The sequence below is a fragment of the Helianthus annuus genome, chromosome 13, assembly GCF_002127325.2.
Source record: "Helianthus annuus cultivar XRQ/B chromosome 13, HanXRQr2.0-SUNRISE, whole genome shotgun sequence".
Lineage (NCBI taxonomy): Eukaryota > Viridiplantae > Streptophyta > Magnoliopsida > Asterales > Asteraceae > Helianthus > Helianthus annuus.
In genome coordinates, this window is record NC_035445.2 from 160,258,838 (window position 1) to 160,267,526 (window position 8,689).

Below are 8,689 nucleotides of genomic sequence, written 5' to 3' on the forward strand. Positions count from 1 at the left end.
GTCACACCCCGAAATTTATCAGAGCATTGGCGTGACTGGACTGGTATCTTCATTGCACAGCGGAAGCAAACAATCTAAGTCTTTTAGAAAATGAACGCCACTAAGTACTCGACTCTTCATGGTTCTCCTATTCCAACCGTGCCTTGTCTTAAAATACAACCTGAGAAAGAAACATGCGGAAAATCAACATAAAGTTGAGCGAGTTCATAGTTTGTTTGTAAAAGATTTAAAATAAATCTTTTTGAATGACCGGTTTTTGTTGTATTGTTGAATGTTTAAATACTTGAATGTTTAAAATACTTGAATGTTTAAATACTTGAATGAAAACATGGTATGTAACTTGTAGAATGTATGAATGTTTGAACGTAACTTGTAAAACATATCTGTAACTGAGTACTATGAATGTTTGAATGTATCCTTTAGAATGTATCTGTAACTGAGTACTATGAATGTTTGAGATCGCTAGTGGTTTGCAAGGCCACTAACATGTGTCACGACATAGGAAGCCACAAAACCTAGGCATTTTTGTCACCTTGACTGAGACACAGAAGCACTCATTGGTAGAAGTAGGCCAAGAGTGGGGTTGCCTGAAAGCCATTAGATCTAACCTTTTGTTCCGCGGTCTGAATGTATACGTTGATTAATGGTGCTTATGGTACCCTATTCGGGACATGATCTAGAATGTTTCACTTGAATGTTTTTGTACTCCATCATACCATAACACATGTATTGTAAGCTCTTGGATTTGTATTTTCCCGTAGTTTAGAAAACTAGAATTTGTGTGTATGCATATTTTGAAAAACACAATTGTTTGAAAAATCGGTATAAAACATAAGCTTTTCGTAAACCATTTGTGCCTGTTAAAACTTTCTTGTAAAATGGTTTATGAATGTGTATTTCTTGTATGCTTTGCAAAATGTGCATGTCTTTCCACCCCGAAAACATTTAGAAAAATGTAAAACAGTGAAAAAGTGGGGTTATGAACTCACCTGAATATTCCTGTGCAAAGCTAGCTAATTTACGACTTCTTGATGTCGTTTCCAAGGCTCGACTTGCTAGCGTGCATTCTAAAGTATTCCTAACACGGAATATCTAATAAGTTTCGAATAATGTGGTAACTAATCTACGTGTTACCGAGCTCTACCGAATCGTTGATCGAACGATTTGACGGTAAATAGTTAACTTAATGAAAATGACTAAGTTAAATTGCCGCGAGAAGTCGTTTGAGTATGTAGGAATATTCGTATGAAAGTATTGTATAATAAGCTTGTATTATAAATATATTGCATCTTGTATATTTTGCCAAAATATATGTATATGCCGTTTCGGCGTTCGTAATAAATATAAAAGTTATATTTATTTTATGAAAACTTCATCGAGTCGTTGCATGTTTAAAATAAATATATACTATATTTATTTTTATAAAAGCGAATCCATCTTGTTTGATATTTGGAATAAATATAAAAACTTTATATTTATTTTTACAAAATGAAATCATGTCATTTGATATTCGAAATAACATATAACTATATTTAAGCTTATATAAGAATCATCGCTTTTGTAACGTATCGTCAAAAGATATTATATGTTCGTATTCGTTTTTCCAAAAATTCAATAGTTTATAAAAAAAAACGCGTTGTATATTCCGGATTTTCTCGAAAAACGGGCAGAGTTTCCTCTGTTTTTGGACGCCCCCGACAACCCCCAGTTGTCATTATTATATCAAAATTCAACAATCCAACACATAATATATACGAAATTTATCAAAATGCCAAATATGAATAATCAACTCACTAAATGCAGATTCGTTAGTCGGTTCGAGCTCGTTTGTCACGTTAGATAAAAATTATAAAAATAACATAACGAAACCACGGCTTTAACTATTACCCAAAACTCTCGTGTCGATTGCTGAAAGGGTTGACTGGGTTGACCAAGTCAACTGAGTTGACTTGCTTTGACTGCGTTAACCGAGTTGACTCGGGTTTGACCGAGTCGACCCGGGCCGAATCGCAAGACTTGATCTGCGAGCCCCATATGCGAATCTGAACCGAAACCAAAATCATTTACTGTTGCGAACCGGCTGACCCGAACACTGAGTTGACTCGGTTTGACCGAGTCAAACCGAACCGAGCCGTTTGACTGAGCTGCTGACCCGTTTTGAACCGTGCCGCGAGACCCGAACAAGACTCGAACCACTTCGGATCTGAATCAAGACCTGAGATGACAAAAGGAATCCGGACCAGACTCGAAACTGAGCACAATCTTAGTCAAAATTGAACCGAAACTTACTTGAACAACCCGAAACCGGTGAACTTTGCCGGATAAACACAAGGTCCGGCGGTCAAAGGCACCGACCGCCGGTTCTTTCATTCTTCTCAGCTCTCTCTCTCTTTCATCTGCTGCCTATCGACACCATCCACTGCCACCTGTTGTGGGTCCCGCGTCCACCTCCGCCGCTGAACAAAACCACGCCGCCACCGTCGCCGCCGTGAGGATCCACCGCCACCGCCGCTCTCTTTTTCCTCCGAGTCTCTCTCTCTCCTCCCTGATCGCAGCCGCCGCACCACCACCGGCTCTGCCGGTTCTCTGTCGTTGATGCCGTGCCGCCACCACCATCAGCCGATAATCAGCACAGGGGGGGTACGATCGGTGAAAAGGGAGTGGGTGTTGCAGGTGAAAGTCGCCGGAGAGAGGGGAGTCGCCGGCTCCATCGATTTACCGGTGGTCAGACGTCGACGAGGGAGAGAGGGACCGAGAGGTGTGTGTGTGGTTTGGGTGAGAAATTGATTTCTCTGTGTTTGTTTAGGTAATAGTGAGAGGGAGAGGGTATTTTATGTGTGTGTGTCATGAGTTCTTTATGTTTACTGAAAAAGAATCGAGAGGGAGGTGGGTAGTGAGGGTTGGTTGTGTGAAGTTTTAAGTGTGTGAAGACACACTGTGAATGGTTTGCACAATTGAGGGGATATGGATCCCTATTTATAAACTTGAATATGGTTTTTGTTTAGTGGTTAATATCACTATTTTCCATCAATCTATTATTCTTAAGTTCTTATGCTCCATACTTTAGAGACCAAAAATCTCTTAGAGATTTTGTAAAGATTTTCAGAGATTTGGTGAGATTTTGCAAATCTTTTGTAGAGATTTGGCAATATTTTGTACAGATCTTATAAGATCTAATATATTAGGTGTAGGTTTAGGCTTGTGGTTTTTGGGCTTGGGCACAGGGCCCACAAGTCCATCTAATGCGTAAGTGGCCCGTAATTCTTACGAAGCCTGATATCGTGACCCGAACTTCATAAGCATAAAATATTCGTGTAACCTCCATATTTGTTGGTGTCGTCAGTATTTCGTACGGTTTCAGTCTGTTGTCATTTGTTGTTTTGCAGATTCCACGCGAATCCTCATACGCGTACAGTATAGCTGAACAAACGTTTCTGGGCACTCCAAGGGCCTGGTTAAGTTAATTGGTGTGGTAAACACTATTCATTATCGTGTTAATCGCCAGTTAATCACGTAATTAAGGGCGTAAATTACCGGTTGTCACAGTCTCCCCCTGTTAATAAAATTTCGTCCTCGAAATTTAGACCACGTCAACTCCTTAGAGCTACGTTATATGTAAGCAATTACGAATAGTACCAGAGTGGACGATCATGAAATCGAATCAAGACTTATTCGAATGATGTGAATTCAAGGACGTATCGCAAGATGCAAATGAATTCTAGAAATGATTGCATCCAATAAATGAATTTAGATTTCAACAAGCTCAAATGTAATAGTTTGCATGAAACGCTCGATCACGATCAGCCCAAGCTGCAAATTCTACCGACGCCACAAGGTGTCGTAGTGAATGAAATAATTCAAGTATAGCGGTGATCGAACAAGTATCACCTGTGTTTTGCATAAAACGTTCAATCATGATTAGCCCAAGCTACAAGTCTGTATTGACAACACAAGGTGTCGAAATCAACAAACGTCTTAATGGAGTCGTAGATCAAACAAATCTACTACGACTCAGAGCAATGAAACGCTTGTTAAAACGAATTCGAATATGATGTTTTCAATACATCATATGGTGTCTTGAATTGAATATGTGTAATGAACAAGTTCAAACAATTGAACTCGATTTTGGCGCAAGCCGACAATAGTTGCATGTATCGACAAGAAAACTTTCGGCATGGTTACAACGAAAACCATGTATGTAACTTGAAAAGAAAAGAAATTTCAAGAAAATGTGTTGACTCGATAACAAGGAAGCCAACAATTTCAATAATGTGGGTCATTCGAATCACAAATCAATACTAATATTTAGCGAAACAGTATTTGAACTTCAATGAAACGCTTTATTCGAAACGAAACCACATGCGTAACAAACGATGCATGCGTAACATATGAATTTTCACGTTATGGTCTCGAGTCGAGACCTTTGTCTCGAGTCATCACGTTACGGTCTCGAGTCGAGACCTTTGTCTCGAGTCATCACGTTATGGTCTCGAGTCATCACGTTATGGTCTCGAGTCATCACGTTACGGTCTCGAGTTGTAGACCTTTTGCTCCCTTATGATTTCGAGTCGAGACCTTATGGTCTCGAGTCGCAATATGATGATCTCGAAACTTCCTGTCACAGCTGTTTATTGTGATAACATAACTGAAAATTCGAAATCTAAGGGATTATGAGATATTATTTCCTGTTTTAAAATGATCTAATTTTATCAACATGTTTTGAAAAATATGGTAACTGTTTATCTAATAACAGTTTCGTATAAGATTAAAAGATAAAATTAGATCAAACATGGAAAAAACACCCATTAATCCTAAATCATTCCAAAACATAATAGAATTTTCGAATTTTCTCATGAACATGATGAACCCTAATCATAAAAATACTTAAACATTCATCCGAAATCTGGAATTTATTTACACATTTAAACATGTTTCTTAAACTGATGATTTCGGAACACTTATAACGAATCAATATATGATCCGTGATTTGTTTAACAGATCCGAGATGAACGTCTCGAATGATAAAACCGAAATTTTATTATGGTTTTTCAAATCCTGTTTTCCAGTTTTATTCCAGATTTATGGATACAAAACAGAACTGACTAATCAACATATGCTCTGATACCACATGTTGGTTCAGTTCTGTTTGTTCATGAAGGAAAACACATAAATCATACCTGTCACCGCAGACAGTGCAGAGGAGAATCCAGTGAGAGAAGACGACATGGAGTTCGACATCTTTGTCAAGGTGATCTGGTTCCTCCTTAGGATGCTAACTGATGATGGGGCTAAGAAAACCGAAAAGGGATATCGGTTTTGGAGAGGAGGCCGAACTTGATGATGTTATGGCTAATGGGGTGTGTGTAATTGTGTAACTGAGTAACCCTTTGACCTCCACATAACTCTCCTTATATAAGCACCGAGGAGGAAACCTAATTAGTTACTAAGGGTAATATGGTCCATCAACAATTACCAACTAATTAAATAATAGGTTCTAATATATTTTGATCTCTATAATGCAAATGATTATGATGGCTATAGATTAAATATTAATACGTAATATATTTAATCTTACATGAAGTTGTTAGATCTTCCTAAATCGAGGTCCATGTAATCCGTTGGCGGCATGGATGTCTACATGACACCCAAATGTGGTGAAAGAGATGCAAGGGGAAGTTCCTAGTCAAGGACGACTGAAATTGGGAGAAAGGGAGGGGAGACGTTCTTGAGAGGTGCGTGGAGGTAGGCTCCTTGGCTGACATGGCTTTGTTCGTCTCTTTTCACATCACATGTGGCCTTAGAAACTTAAAATAATTAAAGTTATAGAATCATTAAAAATGTAGCTGATTATTTTATATATGAAGTCGATTTTTTATACAGGTTTAAAATTGAGTTTTAGGTAATGAACATCCCAATGAATATTTTAAACATTAAGACCATAGATGGGTACACTATATACTCGTGAACCCGATGAGTTATGTGTAACAAGTATGGAAGTACCAGGTTCAATATTATTTTACTCGTGAACACAATATTCAATATTATTTTACTTTTTTTTTCTTTTGTATGGTTGTCAAGGGGATGTAAAGTACTAAGAAGAAGTATCTTCGATTTGGTTGAATTACATGGATCGGATTGTAAGCCTATATCCTTAAGATATCTTTTGTTGTCATTGTATTGTTATGCTCCAGATGTCTTGCTTTGGTGCTAATGAAATCATCGTAAAATGACTTTTTGTTTTTTTTAATAACACTAGTAAATTATATTTATTCTTTATTTGCTTTTACTTTTGTTTTTATTTTAGCTTCACTTTAAGTTTGTAATTACAAAATACGCGGTCTAAAATAATGCCGTGTACAAATTTCCAAATTAGTGATGTAAATGAGAGTGAAATTCTATACGAGGCTCTTTTTGACAAAACCCAAAACTTTGTTTGAGAAAAGGACATATTATATTCGGAAGAGTTGTTGGAGAAGCTACATCAACTTTATTTTTCTATTAATTTTCCTCTATCCATCTGTGGATTATGTTAGCTAGTGTGGTTTGCGTATGTGACTTAGATTATCTTATTTGATTCATATATTGAACTAGTAAATTTGTGTGCGCGTTGCGGCGGGTTCGAAATGTAAATTAACTCGAATTTGTACCGTCTAATGAAAACGTATTATATTTTGCCCGACTTATTTCTGAACAAAAGTTACGTCAAAACGTAGACAAAGTAAAAAATTCACATAAAAAATAAGTACGAAAACGTATTATATTTGATCCAACTTATTTGCCAAAGAAATTCATGTTGAGACGTTAACCAACTTGAACTTATACCAACACGTACATAAAAATAAGTATGTAAGAAAATTAAGTTTTTTTAAGTTAAAGAATAGTACACCGTGTTGCGGCAACATTGAAGCGTAAAGTAACTTGAATTTTTACCGTATAATAAAAACGTATTATATTTGACCCGAATTGTTTTAAAACAAAATTTATGTCAAAATGTAAACCAACTAAAAATGTGCATGAAAAGCACAAAAACGTATTATATTCGAGCCTACCCATTTCCAAAAAAAAATTACATTGAAACGTAAATCAATCTGAATTTATACTGATACGTACAAAAAAAATAAGCACGTACAAATTGATTACAAAGTATTTAGAAAGTTGAGGGGTTGTAAGTGCCAATACTAAAAAAAGTTGAAGTATGAAAGTAAAAAAATGACACTAAGGTCTTGTTTGTTTTTTAAGAGCTAAAATGACTGCATTATGCGAACCACAGACATCTGAAGAAGAAGAAGAGGTAGACCAAGCCTCTGTAGTCCGCAAGAAGAAAGATGTTTGTTTTTTAACGTATGAAGACTTCTAAAATAAACTGGTGGTGGGTGGTGGTGGTGGTGGTGGATGGTGGTAATGGGTGGTGGATGTAGACGGTGGGTGGAGGTGGTGGACGGTGGTGGTAATGAACGGTGGTGGATGGTCATGGTGGTGATGGACAGTGGTGGGTGGTGGACGGTGGTGATGGGTGGTGGTGTTTAACCATTTACAGACCTTAGAAGATCTTATAAGTGGTTGGGGCCAAGTCTGCAACAAGAAGAACTCACACAGACGTTTTTAATGAAACGTCTTAGGAAAAACAAACAGTTTGTAGATGGCAATGTCTGCGCGTGGTCTGTGCAGCGCAGACATAAGAGCATGCGCAAGTCTTTTTTAGAAAAATAAACACCACCTAAAAGACAAAAAAAAAAACTCATGTTAGGTTACTGTAGATGTAACTTCTTTTTGTAGGTTTATATAATATAATATTCATTTTAAAAGAGTAAATTGCAATTTTCGTCTATGAGGTTTAATGGGTTCAATCCAGTCTTAACACTTTACATCCTATACGTTTCACCTCTTAACACTCTCCGTCCCTGGTTCTAACATTCGTTAACTTTTTTGTTAGTTTTGTGTGAAATTACTCATATACTTACCATCTTCTCCAACCAACCACTAGCATCCACCATAACTAAATTCAACAAGTAGACATTGAAAATTATGCATCTCTTTGTAAACATAAACTCTAGAACTCTGTCTCCTTTTGCATTAATGGTAACACCACATAACCTCCTTTTTGTGGTGATAAATGGCAAAAAAAGTGAATACGGAGGTTATATAACATGTGTGTAGTAAGAGATTATGTAGATATAAGGTTATATATGTATATGTGAGAGAGGCAAATGTGTTCACCCAATAATAATTTTCGCGAGGCAAACAGGTTCAAGTGCTATAGCACACCTCGGGGCGGTGTGAGGAGGCGCCATAGGGCGTTGTGGAGGGGTTAGGCACGATACAACCTTCGACTACGGAAGGACTTATAACTTTCAAATCACTCGCAACAAAGTATTATGCCACCCAAAAAAAGTCTTTATGCTAACCTAGGCACTACTCTAGTGGATCCTAATCATAATGCTTCTTTTCAATTCGATCCTCTCATATCTCATAAGTAAACAATCAGGGTCTGTTTGTTACGGGGTAATGGAATGGACGAGGTAATGGAATGGACAAGGGAATGCCATGAATCATTACCATTCCATGTCTTGTTTGGTTACCATTATTATTGCGTATTATTTGGTAGGCAAGAAAAACGAAGGAATAAAATCAACGGTGAGTGGTGGTGGTCGACGGTAGTGATTGTGGGTGGCGTCGGCGGTGGATGGTG

General features: G+C 37.4%; 1 long non-coding RNA gene across 1 annotated transcript; it reads right to left on the reverse strand.

Annotated features, from left to right (window-relative positions):
- Positions 1–1,759: 1,759 nt before the first annotated feature.
- LOC110903480 lies at positions 1,760–2,329 on the reverse strand. The gene is made up of 2 exons (XR_002571988.2): positions 2,290–2,329; positions 1,760–2,215 (listed from the first exon to the last, which is right to left on the reverse strand). It is a non-coding gene; the product is annotated as an uncharacterized LOC110903480 (long non-coding RNA).
- Positions 2,330–8,689: the final 6,360 nt, after the last annotated feature.